Source organism: Callospermophilus lateralis, chromosome 16, assembly GCF_048772815.1.
Source record: "Callospermophilus lateralis isolate mCalLat2 chromosome 16, mCalLat2.hap1, whole genome shotgun sequence".
NCBI classification, from domain to species: Eukaryota; Metazoa; Chordata; class Mammalia; order Rodentia; family Sciuridae; genus Callospermophilus; species Callospermophilus lateralis.
In genome coordinates this window covers 32,860,360-32,879,220 of record NC_135320.1, presented here as the reverse complement: position 1 = coordinate 32,879,220, position 18,861 = coordinate 32,860,360, and the positions used below count along the sequence as shown (strand labels likewise).

Sequence of the window (18,861 nt, the reverse complement as noted above, 5' to 3'; positions counted from 1 at the left end):
TGAAGGGAATTATATGGTTTGTTATCTGGGTAAAAGAGAGGAATTTCACAATTAATCTAGATTAGGTTAAATCAGGGTTGGCAGCATTAAACAGAAAAATCAAAATAATAAGGGCTTAAACAAGAGGGAAAGAACAAGAGGGAAACCCAGAGGTCGATAATCCAAGGTTGAATGACAGTTTGACAGACCCACTCTGGATCTATCCTGCCCTCCACTATGACTCTCAGGGTATGACCTGTGTCTTCAGGTGGCCCCTACAGCAGATCCACTTCCAGAAGTGGTGGGGGGGGGAGGAGACTCATCCTTTCAGAATGCTCCCAGAAGTCCCACCTAACCCACCCCAGACCATTGAGGGTCCTTAGGCATGTGACCAACAAGATTTTTTCAAGAGGTCTTCTGGGAAATGTAGTTTTTTTGGCTGTGATAAGAAAGAAAGCAAGAACACATATTGAGAGGTGAATGTCAGTCCTTTTTTCCTTTTGAATCATGTGAATGAATTACCTACTTAAAAATGAAATAGAAATCACATTTAAAATGTTAAAGATAGAAACGCAGCCCACAAAGTTATACATAGGTCAGGCCGGGGGCTTCTTTGAGGATTTACCTCATTTCTAATCCCATTCCCCAGCAAGTCCCTTTGAGCCTTGGCCCTTTCCTCTGGTCCCTGCCAGCCCCACCAGACTGAAGTGTCTGTCTCAGCCTACTTGGAACCCTGCACACCCTAGTGGCCACCTAAGTGGAGTGGACTAGGGAGGACCAATCAGAAGTTCACAAAGTTTCCATGATGTCATACTGTCAGGTATTCTCCCAAAGGTCATTGCAAAATTAAACTTTTGTTTTCTAGGTAAATGCAGTGTCATTTCTCTTAGAGGATTATTTTTAAGTAATATCTTGATTTTATTTATGAAAGCAAACATTTTTGCCATATAATTAACCATAGGTTCCTTATTACCTGACTTTGAAGTAGCTGTAGGTATTCCTATGATAGGAAAACAAGAGCTTTAATTTCAGGTTTTACTTAACACACTGCTGAGGAGTACTATCAGAGCATTAGTTAGCTTGACCTGAGCACTTCAGATACTAGAGAAGAAGAATTTATTATCTTAGCATCTATTTATTAATACACTCAATGTATGTTTGATGTAGATGTTCACTTGATCTCCTTTATTATTATAGTTGACTTACTAAGTCAACATATTTAATAATAATTTTATAGTTGAAACCAAGTACCTTTGCCGTTCTTTGGGACCTGCAATTGTTAAAACAGAATGAATTAATTTTTAAAATGTTTTTTAATCAACACATTTTTCTTTATGTACTGACAATACCAATGATGAGTTATAACCCCTAAAAGTCAATTTCTTCACAAATAATGATGCTGATCAGATAATAATTTACTTTACTATGTATAATTATCCATCCATAGTTGTTTAGGTTTGGTGTTCACTTTTCAGGTTGCTTAACTAATCATAAGTCAGGGTTATTTAGCAGAGTTTTCAGCAAGGGGAACAGTAAAAGACACTATCACTTAATATTGTGGCCTGTCACATCCTCTTTGTCATCTGTAGATTCCTTAAACTTGGACAAACGAGTTCTGCTGAAGGAAACCCCCTGATGATTGTTTCTCTTGTCAACGAGAAGGGGCTTCCACCGCCTTCCCCAGGAGGGACAACAGGGCAGTGACACTTGTCTGTGAGATCCTCATTAATCAAAGTGAATGATTGTATCTCAAAAGCAGGAATCAGACCTTCCCCTCTGCACCCCACAGTTTAGCAAACCTGGGCCAGGCTCCTGTCTCTTGTGCTGTCCATTCTGCCTGCAACCTTGACCTGTGGGACAGTAGAGGCGTGCGGTGAGGGGGGGGGCTTCCCAGTAGAGGCCCCACAATCAGTTGGCTCTCTCTGGGTCCCCTTTCCTATGACAAACTGTTACCCAAGAGTCATAAATGAAGCTCATACTTACTGCCTGGCATCTACCAAGAGAAATCACAAGGGACCCCCAAATCTGCCTCCTTCTACCCGACTCAGATTTACCCATTTTAGCAATGGTCACCACCATGCATCTTCTATCCTAGAAACCTGGGAAGTCATTAATGACCCCTCCCTTTGCTTCCCTTCTGTCAGGTTTAATTCAAACACAGGTCCTACTTTCTCTTCCTTCAAACTATATCTTTCAGGAGCACCTACCCACATACCCCTCTCCATTGCATGATGCCTCAAGCATCTTCCCCAGACAAACACAAAGCCTCCCCTGACTTTTTTTTTTTTTTTTTTTGGTTCTAGGGATTGAACCCAGGAGCACTTTACCACTGAGCTACATCTCCAACCTTTTTTATTTTTTATTTTGAGACAGGGTCTCACTAGATTGCTGAGGGTCTTACTAAGTTGCTGAGGCTATCCTCAAAGTGATCCTCCTGCCCCAGCTTCCTGAGTGGCTAGGATTACAGGCATGCACAACCAAAACCCAGATAAACACAGAGCCTCCAAGGCAGGCACTCTACTTCAACTAGTAACCTCCTCCAAGTCCACCTGCACACTGGTGCTGGGGGTACACATCACTGAGACCTTGTGTTTCCCATCCAGTGGCTCTCTATTGAGCAGAGAGTAAAACCCAAGCCCTTTTCCATGTTCTTTGAGTTTATTTGCCCTAGACCTCACTTATTTTTCTAACATCATCTCTTCATGCTTTCTCCCTTGATAAGCAAACTCTGGGTTCTGGGACTTTCTATTCATTGCCATAGCATCCCCTGCTAAGTTCAGACTCTGTGTATGAAACAGTTCTTCTTCTCCTCTGTGCTAAGTTGCGGTCTTCTGTTAGGGTTAGGACAAGTGTCCCCAAAGACCCACATGTTAAAGACTTGGTCACCAACCTGTGGCACTGTTGGGAGGTAGTGGAACTCTTAAGAGGTAGATCCTAGTTGTAAGTTAGGCCACAGGGGCGTATCCTTGAAAGGGAATTGACATGCCACCCCCTTCTCTCTCTTTTACTTCCCAGCCACCATGAAATGAGCAGTTTGCTCCCCACTGTGATGCACTGCCTCACCACAGGCCCAAAACAATGGGGTCAACTAATCATGAATTTCCAATCCCTCTGAAACCTTTACTCTTTAAAGTTGATTATCTTAGGTATTTAGTCATAGTAATACAAAGCTAACTATCACACCTTCTTGGCTTTGAGGATTTGGCTTAAATGTCACTCCCCAGGGTGACCTTCTTGGACCATCTTCTCTTTGTTTATTTTAAGAAGTTCCCACACTTTATGTTCTAAACATATCCTGTTTATTTTTTCCTAGTTCTATTAGCAATCTACTATATCATCATCATCATCATCATCATCATCATCATCATCATCATCATTTTATTGTCTGACCCCACAGCAAAGTGGAATTCTTTCATAGTGCTCATCACAATCCCTGAGACATAGTATTTCTCCTGTCCCACACCCAGAGCCTGATAAGCATTTGCTATTTAAATAACTGAATATATAAGTAAAGCTGCTGTTGATCTATTTGTGCAGCAGAACCTTTTCAGGAACTTGATTCAATATTACCCCCTCGGCAACATGATCAAAAACTTTCACTTACCACTGAAGCATTTAACAAAACACCAGGAACAGCTCAAAGAAAGCAGTAACAACAACCAGAATATCACTGTCTCATAGATCAATATTTTTTAAATGAGCTGATCAGACATTATTTGCAGTCACCAGTAGGAACCATAGACTGCATCACCAAACAGTGTCAGGCTTGCTCCTGCCCAAGGCCTTTGCACCTGTCTGCTCTGTCTGGGGTGCGTATCTCCCAAATCCCCACATCACCTCTCTCACCTCCTTAATGTTCCTCAGCTCAGGTTCAAATGTCACTTTCTCAGTGAGTCTTTTCTTGACTGTCCACTTCAATGGCAACCCCTCACCACCAAACTAGCATACATACTCTCTCCCTACCCCCCCACACACCTTATTTTTCTGTGTCATTTTTTTACGATCTCACCCACTATGTTTATTTTTGTTCTTGTTGTTGTTTATTCTTAATCATCTCATATCTTTGGAATATTTGTTTTGTTCACTGATGCATCCTACCCCCTAAAATGGTAACTTGCACCTACCTATTCAATAAACATTGGCAAGTAGGCAGGGTGTAGTGTTGCAGGAACCAGGAACAAGGAATCTGCTCATTTCCCCCAAGTCTCCCTGTCTGCCTCTGTTGACATTATCCACTACCTGTCCATGCAAACCGTCATGCGCTGGGATGGGAAGCCAGCTAACATGCACAGTCCTCAGCTGATCAGGTTGTACACTGCTCAACTCCTGCGGATAAAATTCACAGATATTTACCCCCTGGGAGCTTGGTGGTGGCACAACCTACACAAACATACGCTGAGACCCCTGGGGGAGTGAGTCCATGTAGTTGTTTGAGGGGAGGGAAAAGAGAAGGAGAAAAGGTGAAAGAGAAGTAGAAAGAGAACAAAATGATGGGAAAAGGTGGAAACAGAGACTGAAGAGGAGAGTAGGCAAAGAGTGAGCAATAAGAGGTTCAGACAGAGTCAACCCACCATTTTCCAGGGAGTCCCCCACTACAATGTAGGTATTACACTTAGAAGCCAGTGGCTTAGGCCACTCACAGTTTCAGCTCTGCCAATATTTAATATTTATACCTGTATGTGAATTGTTAAATTTTAATTTTTAAAAGAATGCTTCCCTCCCACAGCTGAATTCTGTTTATGGCACGCCCACCCTGGATGATTCAGGGTGACTAAGCCATCAGCTGAATGAATAGTAGACAGAGCCAGGTGAACAGAGCCAGAGTAGATGCAGTGTGTGAGGGGCTGGAGAGCAGTAAGTGCACCCTGGGCTGTAATAAGGGCATGAAACACAAAAATCAGTGCATAGGGATGAAAAAGTAGCAGGATTTGATTATGATTGAATGTAGCAAAAGGGAAGAAATAAAATAGGATCCTCCACTGAGGGCCCTAAACAATGCTGGCTCTATTGTCATAAAACTGGCATTCGAATAAGAGATTCTGTATGGAAGCAATTGGGTAGAAGAGGGGAAATCAACTTTTAAGTGTGTTTGGAGGCAATTGATACTCTGAAATCAGAAGTGAGTCCTACTGAATGGAATGATTATTAATAAGCAGCATCATAATATAAAGGAGGCTAAGGCAGGAGGATCACAAGGCAGGAGGTCAGCCGAGGTAACTTAACAAGGCTTTGTCTCGAAATAAGAAATATTAAAAGCTGGAGGTGTAGCTAAGTTGGTAGAATGCCCCAGGGCTCAAGCCACGTGCTCACACAGAAAACACTGCTTTTTTGTCCTTAATTATGTGAGGATAACTAAATTATATAAGAGGAAAACTTTTATTTAAACTATATCCATTTGCAATGCTGCTTCCCTAATGAAGTTATACATGCAAAATAGGAAAAGAGAAAAATTTGGATATAATTAGGAAAAAAAATCAACTAAACTTCACTATTTTCTAGAGATATTTAAAGAAGGAAAAGAATGAAGCTTTGCATATTTTCTTTGGCTTGTACCCCAAAATATTGCACTTCAAGCTTCATGAGAAATCAAAGTGGGGAGAAATCTTGGCAAAAGCAAAAATAATAATAATAAGAAGAAGAATAAGAATAATAAGACAGGATTTGGTAAATCATTCTGTAGAGATATAGCTTTATTAGAAACAAAAAAAGAAAAAATCACATTTTATAAGAACTGTCATCGTAATGAAAACTTTAAACCTCATTTTTGAGAAATAGGTGAAGAAGTTTAAAGATTCAACTGATGTTGAAGTAGAAGAAGCCCCTAACCACTTTTGGCTAGTAGTTTTAAGCCAGCTTCTCCTCACATGGGCAAACATGTGGCATTAGCAGTGGCATCAGCCTCAAAGGTTATCATGACAATGGAGTGATGTGACCCAGAGGAGGGGATTAGTGCCACCTCTGTCATTTAGGAAGAGCTTCCGGAAGCATGGCTATTTCAATTCTTTGCTAATTCTGAGATCTCATCTTTGCTAAAAGACCAGGTACTGATCAAGATGCTGCTCAGAGATGCTCACTCCAGCTTCCAAGGCCAGAATTAGGGCCATCGTGTACAGTAAGTTGCACAAGTTGGAACAGCATGACCCATGGGAGCATCACACAGACTGTCAACATCATAGATACACATATCTATTTAGAGTGTTTCAGCAGATGGCAGTGATGTGTCACCTTCTGAGAAAATTTGTGTATTATCACAGTTTTCTAGCAATGAAGGTAGTGTCTTGAATGCTCCTTCTTCAATTTTTTAGGAAACATTGGATGGACAATCAATGGCCTTAGCCAGCATCAGCAGTGTTCAGACTTCTGAGGCAAGCTTCCTCTGGACTCCAGCTCCCTCCAGAACACCCCACAGCCCTGGACCATTCCCTCCCACCCCAAGTAGACTAAAAACACAAATTCTGTCTCTGAGTAGTCAAATTAACCTAGTCCTCCTAGAGTAGACCTCCACCAAGTCCTGAAACATAACTGGCCCTGTGACATGAAAATATGGCTGCTACTTTCTGGGAAGGAGTAGAGGGAGTGGGTGAAAAACAATTTCACCCTTCCTAGGCGAGTGTAGAATAATAAAAATATAAAAGACCCTAGTTAATCTCCCCGGAGAAGTTCCCCTATTGGATTATTATTTGCATTTCTGGGGTCCCAAGTTTTTAAAAGAGAGTGGGGCTGGGACTGGGGTTGTGGCTCAGCAATACAGCACTTGCCTAGCATGTGCAAGGTGCTGGGTTCAATCCTCAGCATCAAATAAATAAATAAATTAAATAAAGGTATTGTGTCCAACTACAACTAAAAAAAAAAAACAAACAAACAAAAAAAAAGAGGTTGCGTCCTGAAATAGTTCCTTTTGATTGGCTAAATCATGAAAGAGAAGAGGATGCAAATGCAGTGGAATCCTAGTCAGCTTTAGAGCTTGCAACTGCTCAAAGGAAGAGAGATCTGGAGGGATCATGAGAATGGGGCTTAGGACAGGTTAGAGCGAGACAAGCTATGATGCAATGAGGCATAGAAATCCTGGGAAAGGAGAACTTGTTCATTGGATTTTTAGAAAGCTTTGCTATGTCCCACACTCTCCAACCCTCTCCTAGTTTTCTTTAAAAGAACTTTAAAAAAAAAAAAAAAAAAAAAAGGTAGAAAGAAAAATCTTCCAAAGATGTTTGAGGGTTGGATTTGTTCAAGAATGTGATACTGTGAGGACATGAGTCTTAGGGGAGGAGAAAAACCTAGAAGTATTTGTGTTACATTAGCGGTTTTTTTTTTTTTTTTATGTTGTTAGTTTTTTCCCCCTGTATCTTTGTAGTTCAATCTTCCCTAAATGTTGCTACTTAAGACATTGGTTTGATTAATAGCTGACTGCAAAGAAAAGTCACTCGGTCAAACAAGTATAGGAAATCTTGCACCACAGACTCTTAGAAATTCCTCTACCCCTTGAAGCCTATTAAAAGTGCTCAGGTGTCCTAGAGAAAATGCATGACCCTTCTGCACTGCTCCATAGGCTACCAATGAGTGAAATGTACATTTATTAATGGAAATTAAAAGTAGCTACATAAGGGGTTACTATCCAGACTAATCTAAATCTAGAAAACTTCTTTAAATGCAGGGTAAGGCATTTTTTCTACACTTGACTCAAATATTGTAAACTCAAGGATTCATAGCCAACCAGGTAAAAATGACAAGAAATTTCAGAACAATTATGACACCGGAGAGTAGGAAACAATGGAAAATCATTGTAAACATTTGGTTTCAACTGAAAGCAATTTGTATTAAATTATGTGTGATTCTCTCACAGAAAGCAGGCTTGTTTTATTTCATTCAGAAACAATGCTTGCCCAATGGTACTTTTTAAAAATTAGTAGTGCAAAACATTTCTCCAGGTCAGCATTGCATCAGAGGTGGTAAGTTTTAACAAAATGTTGCTTGTAAATGTTGTTTAATGAGGCATTATTAATCTTGATTTTTTTATGATGAACAAGGTCTGCTAAATTCCTTGAGGAATTATCCCAAATTCATCTTTAAGTCCGAATGTTTATGTGTCACTTAAATGCATATATGTAGAAGATAAAGGAAGGGGAAGAGGAAGGATAATGACCTCAGGGTTACAGACAACATTTAAGTTCACTTAAATCAATGGCTTCTGTTTATTTTCACTGGGAACTGTAGGGTCTATCAGCTCTCCTCACATCCACACCTGCATCATCTGGGTTTGTTGACTTTCCACCCTGTGACTGCATTCAATAAACAGTGCTCAGAGTGAATAACAACAGAGATGAGGTGGTGGGAGAAATTTGGTAATAGGAAATCCAAACTTTATGCTTAAAACTCAATTTGAGTAAATAAAAAATCTTATGATCTTAATTTGGGGGTAGTTAATTGGAATTTTATATTAAATTTACACTGAAAAATAAATGCTTTTGAGAGAGTGCTTCTCGAATACCTCAAAAAATGTAGTCACTGACTATTTAAATTCTAAAAATTAAAGACTATCATGTTTTATACATTTCAGGTAGGAAGCTAAAATATGTCACTATGTCATTTATCATAAATTTATTTATTTATTTATTTTGGCACCAGGAATTGAACCCAGAGGTTCTCAACTACTGAGTCACATTCCCAGTCCTTTTTATTTATTTATTTTTTAAATTTTGAGACAGGGTCTCACTAAGTTGCTTAGGGCCTCAAGGGTTACTGAGTCTGGTCTTGAATTTGTGATGCTCCTGCCTCAGCCTCTCTCCTCATTGGGATTACAGGTGTGCACCACCACACCTGATTTATCAATTTTCTTTTAAAAGAGATGCATGTTCACTTCTTCCTTGAAGTTTAGGTCTATGGGACAGTTTTAAATCATTGTATAGATTAAGGTGACACTTCTCACATCCAGGCAGTTGGGGAGCCTTCTGTGAATTTTAAGATTTGACATACTGCTAGAAAGACATCCTGAGGAAAAAATAAATGTCAGGCCAGCCAGAAACTCTTGGATGATGTCAATCATCACAAACAGAATGTCTGAACCTTCCCGTAACAAACACTGTGCATGTTGTACGGTACTAACTTCTGGTTTTCACATTCAGTGTTAAAGCCAGCCGGGCCCCCTCTCTACCCATCAGTTCTGTGCTCCTCTAAGTCAAACAGCATGAAGAAACAGAGTAAAGTTACCATCTTAGTACTTTGCACAGTGTCTAGCACACAGTTGGCAGTTAGTGGATATTTGCTGAAAAGAATTAAAACTTGATTGTAGAAATTCCTCACATACAGCAGATTATAGGTTGAGAAAAATTTAGAACTGGGAAAATAATACAATTACCGTAACTAGCTCTTTCACTTTGTCCATGGGAAATGCAGGCAGTGAGCAAGGTAAGCCCCTAATTCAGTGGTTAAAGGCACCCAATGCCAATATTCACTTGCCTTTTCAAATTTACAGAATCATAAAGTCTCAGAGTGGGAATAGTAGGAGGTTGGAGGCAGCCTCTGAGACATTTCTCTGCTTTGTGTTTACTCTTGAAATAATTCCCAGATTCTGTTGAGCATGTTGAAGTGGAAGCCATTTCATTTCTGAAGCAGCCCATCTGAATTCTAAATGACTAAATATTATTCTACTATAGAGTCAAGTCTATGTTCCAGTGACTTCCACCCATGATCTTTGTACTGCCATCTGATATCAATCAGAGCAAGCAGAATCTCTTTTACAGTCAGTCTTTGAAATATGTGAAAACCTTTATTATTTCAGTTCAATGGAATAAGCATTGGTTGAGTTCCTACAGTGTGCTGGGCACTGGTAGGTGCTAGAATCTTAGAAAAGGGAGCATAAGCATCTACAGTTCCTTCCATCATTCTTTTTAAAAAGTCCACACCGAATAGTTGTGTCTGTTTTTTAATGTTCAGCAAAATACAGGGAGCCACCAGCAATGATGAAGGCTAGCAAATATGGTTGTATTTTTTTATATAAAGAGGCTGTTCGCTTTAATTTTTAATTAACCTTTACTGGATAGCTTCATGCTAATAGAGATGGTTGCTCCTTCTGGATGAAAACTAAGAAAATGCACTCATGAGACATTTTCCAGTTCAACCTATGTCTGTCAAAATTCCCAAGGAGAGGACTGAATGAATTTTTGGATAATCAGTTTATATCCATTACCAAATAATAATAATAATAATAATAATAATAATATTTTAATAATAATAATTATTATTATTATTATTCAGGCAGTTATATATATTTGGTTATATAAGTATAGCCAAAATTGATAATTAGGAAAAACCATCATTAACATTAATGGACATAATTCTGGATGTAGCTTTGTTATATTGTTAGGAAAATGTCACACACACACACACACCTGGAAGGGTGGGAATTCATTAATCAAAATAATTGTATAGAATGACATTACACAGTGCACATAATTTCAGGAACTTTTTATTTAGCAGAAATAGAAGTGAAATGTTTGAAAAACTTATCAATCTTAAATGTTTATTTGCTACAAGATATAGTCTCAAATAATCCTACCAAGGTTAAGAAAAAATATGGTAACACACAAAGAAATTAAAGTCACATGTATATTTTGATGATAGACTGAATTAATTCATTATCTATAAATCTTATATAATGACAACATTAAAAATGACTTTTTTTCTCTAAAAGTTCTCTAAACTTTCCTTCCTTATTTCCTACCTGTATTTGTGATATTTTTGTTCTTATTATAATTCATAAGACATATGACATTTCCATTCTCATTAACATTCAAGCAGTTAAACTTTTGACTTATTCCAACAATTTGTCAAGAATTAAAATTCCTGGATTATTGTAACTAGTCACTGAGCTCTTCCATATTTGAAAATGTGTGTTTTTTTCAATATTTGAATGATAATTTGTCAGATTACCATATTTTGATTGCTCTAAAGACTTTTGCCCACCTCCCTTGCATTTTAATATTCTGTGTGTTCCTTTATCACAGCTTCTGTGTTCTTAACTATGGCTGATTTTGAACAAGATTCCTAAAAGGCCTGAGAAATTGAAGAAGAAGGAAGCAGAGAGACAGAGAACAAGGGAGGCAGTGGGATGCCAGGGTCTTACAAGCCACTTTTTTGCAGAGGTTGGAGCTTGGCTTGTAACAGCAGCCAGATGGGGGTCAGGGTGACTGAGTACAGTGGGCCAGGAGATTTGACTCTCTGGATATGAGAGGAGAAGTTGAAAGTCCAGAGTAACAGCTCCTGAGGATCACTGCTGGCACAGCACAGGAGTCAAGTTGAGGATGTGTCAGAAGGCACACAGTAGATGAGACTGGACCACATCTGTGGTTCTCACAGGCCCCAGAGGAGATAGAAGAGAGAAATAGGATGATATAGACAGGAACTTTGATTCAAGTTGGAAATGATAGGATAGGGGCTCCAGGGGATAGACAAAATATGACTCTCAGAAACTCATTTAACAAAGCCAGTATCACCCTGATGCCAAAACCAGACAAAGACACATCAATGAAAAAAAACTTCAGACCAATATCCTTGATGTACATTGATTCAAAAATTCTTAATATTGGCAAACTGAGTGCAGAAACACATTAAAAAGAGTGCACGACGGTCAAGTGGGTTTCATCCCAGGGATGCAAGTTTGGTTCAACATATGCAAATCAATAAATGCCATTCACCACATAAATAGACTTCAAGATAAAACTCACACGATCATCTCAATAGATGCAGAAAAAGCATTTGACAAAGTATAGCACCTACTCATTGTTAAAATACTAGAAAAACTAGGGATAGAAGGAACTTACCTCAACATTGTAAAGGCTATATATATTAAACCCAAGGCCAACATGATTCTGAATGGAGAAAAACTGAAAATATTTTCTCTAAAAAAGGAAATAAGACAAAGATGCCTACTCTCACCACACTTATTCAAATGTAGTCCTACACAAGAGAAGAAAATGAAAGGCATACAAATAGGAAAAGAAGAGTTCAAATTATCTCTGCTGAAAATATGATCCTATATTTAGAAGAGGAAAAAAAGCAAACCTCCAGAAGCTTTCTAGAATTCATAAATGAATTCAGCAAACTAGAAGGATACAAGATAAACACTCATAAACTAATCATATTTCTATACTCCAATGATTAATTTGTTAAAAAGAAATTAGAAAAACTATCCCATTCACAGTATCCTCAAAAAAGAAAAAAAACTTGTCAATCAATCTATCAAACATGGTAAAGTATCTCTACAATGAAAAGTTTAGAATGCTAAAGAAAGAAATTGAAGAAGACCTTAGAAGATGGCCTACTTATGTTCTTGGATAGACAGAATTAATATTGTCAAAATGGCCATACTACTAAAAGTTCTATACAGATTTAATGCAATTCCTATTAAAATTCCAATGATGTTCTTAATATAAGTAGAAAAAGCAGTCATGAAATTTATTTGAAAATATAAGAGGCCCCGAATAGCCAAAGCAACCCTTAGTGAGAAAAGCAAAGCAAGAAGCATCATAATACCAGACCTCAAATTATATTACAGAGCTATAATAACAAAAACAGTATGGTACTGGCACCAAAATAGGCATAAAGACCATGGAATAGAATAGAAGACACAGAGAAAAGCTCACATAAATACAATTATTTGATAGTAGACAAAGGTGCCAAAAACATACATTGGAGAAAAAATAGCCTTTTCAACCAAAGGAGCTGGGAAAACTGGAAACCCATATGTAGTAGAATGAAACTTAACCTCTATCTCTCACCCTGTACAAAGGTCAACTCAAGTGGATCAAATACTTAGGAACTAGATGAGAAATCCTGCAACTGCTACAAGAAATGTAGGCCAAATACTCCAAAATGTCAGCTCAGGAACTAACTTCCTTAATAAGACTTCTAAAGAGCAAGAAACAAAATCAAGAATCAATAAGTGGGATAGTATCAAACTAAAAAGGTTCTTCACAGCAAACAATCAAGAGCATGAAGAGAGAGCCTGCAGAATGGGAGAAAATCTTTGCCACAGATAGGGGATTAATATCCAGGTTATACAAAGAACTCAAAAAACTTAACACCAAAACCACAAATAACCCAATCAAAAAGGAGGAAAAGGAACTAAACAGACATTTCTCAAAAGAAGGAATACAATGGTCAAGAAATAAATGGAAAAAAATGTTCAACATCTCTAGCAATTAGAGAAATGCAAATTAAAAACTACACTGAGATTCCATCTCACTCCAGCCAGAATGGCAATTATCAAGAATACAAATAATGATAAATGTTGACAAGGACGTGGGGAAAAGGGTACATTTAAATATTGTTGGTGGGACTGCAATCTGTGCAACCACTCTGGAAAGCAGGATGGAGATTCCTTAACAAACTAGGAATGGAACCACCTTTTGACCCAGTTACCACCCTCCTCAGTATATATCCAAAGGATTTAAAATCAGCAGAGACACAGTGACATCAGTGTTTATCGCATCCCAACTCACAATATCTAAGCTCTGGAGTCAACCTAAGTATCCGTCAACAGAAGAATTGATAAAGAAATAGAGTATTACTCAGCCATAAAGAAGAATGAATTTATGGCATTTGCTGGTAAATGGATGGCACTGGAGACAATCACGGTACGTGAAATAAGCCAGTCCCAAAATATCAAAGGTCAAATGTTTTCTCTGATACATGGAAGCTAATACAAAATGGGGCAGGGGATAAAAAAAAATAGAAGAAAGATTAGTGGAGTAGACAAAAGGAATAAAGAGAAGGAAGGTATGGGATAGGGAAAGACAGTGGAATTAATCTGACCTCACTTTCCTCTGTACATATATGGGAATACCCAGTGCATCTTAACATAATGTACATCCACAAGACACTAATTTAAACAAAAACTATAAGTAAATAACAGAAAGATCAGTAGAGTAGAGGAAAAGAAACAGGAGGAAGGGGGAGGAGAAAGGAAGGAGAAGAACTGATGAATGAATTAGAACAAATTATATTCCATGCTATAACAATTATGCCAAAATGAATCCTATTGACATATATAACTAAAAAGAACCAATAAAAAACATGGCTCCCAAATGCCGGCTGGGACCAGCCCGATAGAAATTGTGTTCGATGGGTACCAACGTACCTTTGGATACTTAAATGACACAGGAGGGAATTTGAGACCCCCTACTCTACTGCTAACATTGTATTATGTAGAATACACAACACACACACACACACACACACACACACACACACACACACACACAAACACACACACACACACACCCTGACCCTGATCATCCAGATATTTTCCTAGAGAGAATTAGGAATAGGAAATAGAGATGAACACTATCCAAGAGGCTGGGCATTTGACACAAAGACAAAGAGGCATTTCTGGCACCAGCCAAGATGGAATAAGCCCACTAGAGCCTCTCTCTCTCTCTCTCTCTCTCTCTCTCTCTCTCTCTCTCTCTCATTAATTCAAACAACTCTGTACAGAACAATCAGGCAACTGCATGAGCATTCTGGAAAGCTACCAAGATCAGACCGACGAGAGGAAAGTCAGCACTGGAAGAATGGCCAGTATGGCAGTGAGTTTAGCCTCCCTTATCCTTGACATTGACCTAGGGGGATGCTCTGGATTGAGTGGCAGGTGTGGATGGCAAAATCTCCAGGGGAGGCCTCCTGCTGCTGACCAGATGAGACTGAAGCAGGGTCCCTGTGGGCTGGAGAGTATGGGGGGGGAGGGCAGGGAAGAACATTCTTTCCCTTTCTGTCTCTTTTCTTTTCTGGTCCTTACCTGATGGCAGTCCTAGTCATAAAATTGTACCACCAAGTGACACTGGCAGTAAAAGCACCTGGAATCTCCAGGAGAAAACCCACCTCTCTGTCCACAGCAGGGTAAGAACTCCTGTAGTGTGAAGAGCATGGGGAGGGGCTTCTGCCATTTTCCTTTCTCCTTTGTCTCACAAGTGCTTAGTGCCAATGATGATCTTGATCCTGGGAGGTGAATCCTGAGAAAAACCCCAGCTTTCTAGCCAGAGAGCTAAGGATAAAGACTCTCAAAGGTCAGAAAGTGTGGGGGAAAAGTCCCAGAGAGAAATTTCTGGAGTAAGAGTTTCCCTGTCTGTGCATCAACCACCTTAAGACCCAGGCTCATCCCTGAGCTACCCTGGGAAAGAAACAGCAAAGGCCTTAGAGTCTGAACTAGGATCAAAACTACCAGAGTCTCAGTCTAACCACTGAGTAACACATGGGCAGGGCACATCTGGACCACAGAGCACAGGCTTAGAAAACCTGATTGGAACCGCTGGCTGAGGGGGTTAGACCTAGGTTATGGCCTAAACATAAGCTGGTTGATTGACTTCTAAAAAATACAAATCCAACATTCTCCAGAGGAATTTAACAGCTACCCCCCGCCAACGCCCAGCACTGACCAAAAAAGGAAAGAAAAGACAAAAAGAAAAAAAATATTCTTAAGAGTTATCAACAGTCGTCAATGAAAATAAAGTCCAATATTTGAATTGTCAAAGACTTTAAATGTGAGATAAAAGATAAATTCTCCTGAAATGAATACAAAGTATGAAAGAGATAGAAAATATGAAGGTTTTAATGAAATGAAGATTTTTGAGGCCGGCCACCCTTCAGCCTTCACACCCCCTTCTCCAGGCCCTGGGAGGTACTGGTTGTCCAGTGTGGTGAAGGAAGTGGGTGATGGAGACCAGTGAGCTGTCATCCCTTCACAACCCAGAGGGTGTCTACTTCTGATCTGGGGCTTTTGAGAATCTTGATGCTGTCCCAGAAGCTGTATTTCAGCTGTCTAAAGACAACTTCATACCTATATAATGTAACAGAAAATGTCAGAAAACATTAAGCAAACAGAAGTGTGGAACCTGTGATGCTCTTAAGATGAACATCTCTGGGAGCAGTTGTGGATGCCCTAATTCTGCAGATCTATCTAATGACTTTAAGGAACTTTGGACAAAACTAAAGGAATGTCATGAGAAAGAAGCACAGGTTTACAAGTGAAAGTAACTAAGCACAAAGACTAGAAGAATTCTTCACTAAAAATCCGCTGCTGAGAGAGCAACAGAAAGTCCTTCATGAAACCATTAAAATTTTAGAAGATGGGTACTGACTTGAGATGGTACTTACTTGAGATGGAGGACAGGATTATGTGATCCAGTGCAGTAACTGAAGAACATATGCAGAAATAGCAGTAAGAATTTGAAAAATATTTGACAACAGAATCTTAAACTTATTACAGAACTCATGAATGAAAAGAATACTCTTCAAGAAGAAAATAAAAAACGTTCTGAACAACTGCAGCAGAAAATCAAGAATGATCAATAGCATCAAAGCAACTGACCTTGAATGTGAGGAAAATGTTATTCCAGATTCACCAATGACAGTCTTTTTATTTTCTGTTATTAACCAGCTACAAAAAGGAGAATCTCTATGTTCCATACATGGAAAAAGCACAGAGTAAATTGGAGTACTGCATGTACACATGTGGAATGAGCAGTTATCCCACTGATAAATCATCTTTTAATTTGGCGACAGTTGTTGCTGAAACACTTGGATTTAGTGCTCAAGAAGACTCTGAATCTTAAAGTCATCTGAGCCATCTATCTTGGTGCTAAGCTCTACCACTGTTCAGAAGCAGATCACAAGAAACAGCCTTTTGAGGCATCTACAAGAAATAGTAAAGATAAGTTTAAGATTTTCAGACTCAATGTCCATCTCCTGTATTTGGAGCTACTTCTAATGTGAAAAGTAGTTTATGTTTGAATACAAAAATATATGCTTGTCTTTTAGACACTGGGGGAAAAAATCATTGGAAAATAACCCCTTTCAGCAACATTTCTATTTCTAGATCAGAGAAACCTAGGCCAGATCTTTGCACTGAACAAGGTCATTAGCCAGTCATCTTCTAATAGGCAGGTACTTATAAATAAAAATATAAGTGAATCCATAGGTAAACAGAATAACACTGATCACATTAAAGATGATATTACTAATAAATATTTGATGCCCCTGAGATCCTTGGAAGGCAGAATATCCAAAAGGAAAAAAACTGAGGAAGAAAGTGAGCATGAAGTTAAGTTGCCTACAAGTCTTTTTTTGATAAAGAAAATGCTTCTCCTTTTCCAATGGATAGTCAGTTTTCTATGAATGGGGGCAACGTGATGAATACACCTCTGGATCTGTCTGATGGATTTCCAGCTACTCAGTGTCAAAAGAAAAACCCAGCAAATGAGACCTTTAAAAACAGATTTAAGCAAGTGACTCTTTATGAGGCTTTTAAGCCCATTCCAAAAGACTCTTCCTCAGGCCACAAGGCCTGGGGTGGGAGCTGCATATTACCCAAAGATTCCTCAGAGGAGCCCTAGTTATAGTACTGCATCCTTCAATCCTTGAATCAATCCTCACCAGCCAACAAAACACCATTACAAATAAAAGAAGAAAAACCTGTCTTCAAAATCCCTGTAAGGCCACGTGAAAGTTTGGAGACAGAGACTCTCTTTGATGACATAAAGGATGCTGGTTCTCATGAGCCAATAAAAATTAAAACCCAGTCAGCCCCAAGGAGCATATGAACTTGCATGAGTCCTTCAGTTAAATCCCTGTGGAATTGCTAAAACAAAGTCTCTGCAAAACAATCAAGATGCGTCCTTTGAAAATGTAGAGTGGAGTAGAGATCCACGGTCGAGTATAGATCCAGGAACAGACTTCTGTCAGTATAAAATGGATGTTACTATAACAGATAGAGAACGGTAGTCAGTCAAAATTGGGAGAGACAGTGGACATGGACTGTACATTGGTCAGTGACACCATGCTTTAAAAAATAAAGAAGAGCAAAAAGGAGAAAAAATTCCAAATGGAGAAAAAAATATGGATGATAGCCTGGAAGATATGTTTGATCCGATGACACATGAAGAATACGAATCTTGTTTGGCAGATAATGTCTCCCAGATGGCAGATGTGGAGGAGGAATTGTCCGCTGCCACAGAGAAACCAAACACACATGGTGATAAACAGGATAAAATCCAGCAGAAAGCATTTGTGGAGCCATATTTTAAAGACCATCAGAGAGAGCCCAGCTTCCAAAATTCTCATCGTATTGAGGTAGTTCGGAAGAAAGAAGAGAGAAGAAATTTGCTTGGGCAGACATGTAAGGAATGTGAAACTTATTATGCAGATATGCAAGCAGAAGAAAGAGAAAAGAAGTGAGATTTCTGCTCCAGACACGGATCTCACTACACTCCACCCAGCACACCAGAGAGTTTCTGGGAAGTTGGTTTTCCTTCCCCCACAGACTTGTATTAAGGAAGATCTTGATCTTTGCTCTTGCCCCAAAAGATGGTAGCCTCACCATGCAATGTTTTCTCCAAAAGGCAAAAAGCAGAAGACATAGATTTTGAAGTGAAAACAGAAAGATAGAGGACAGTTTTTCCCCTTTTAGTTATTTAAAGTTGATATTAAACATTAATTTTTTTTGATCTTTTGTAAATTGATTAATAAAGCTTTTTTCCATTAAAAATGTTTCTAAATAGAATTTACTGACCATACAACTATTTAAAATATGAATGAGCTTATATTTCTTATTTTTGCACCTTTAAACCAATAAGGTGCATTTTGCACTCTAACTTAAGAGTTTTTTGTTTACTTTATTTGGTTATTACAGTGTTGAAAATTTAAAAAAAAAAAAAGATATTTGAACTGAAATACACGGCAGGTGAAATTTTAAAATATTAACTGAACAGGCTCAATATCAGAGTGAAGATCGCAGAGGAAAGAGTCATGAAACTTGAAGCTAGAATCACAGAAATTATCTAGTCTGAAAAGAAGAGGGAAAATATGGAAAAAATAAACAGATGCTGAGGATCT

General features: G+C 38.7%; 1 pseudogene; it reads left to right on the top strand.

Moving 5' to 3' along the window:
* Positions 1 to 15,879: 15,879 nt before the first annotated feature.
* On the top strand, positions 15,880 to 18,388 carry LOC143382180 (DNA endonuclease RBBP8-like; annotated as a pseudogene).
* The last annotated feature ends 473 nt before the right edge of the window (positions 18,389 to 18,861 follow it).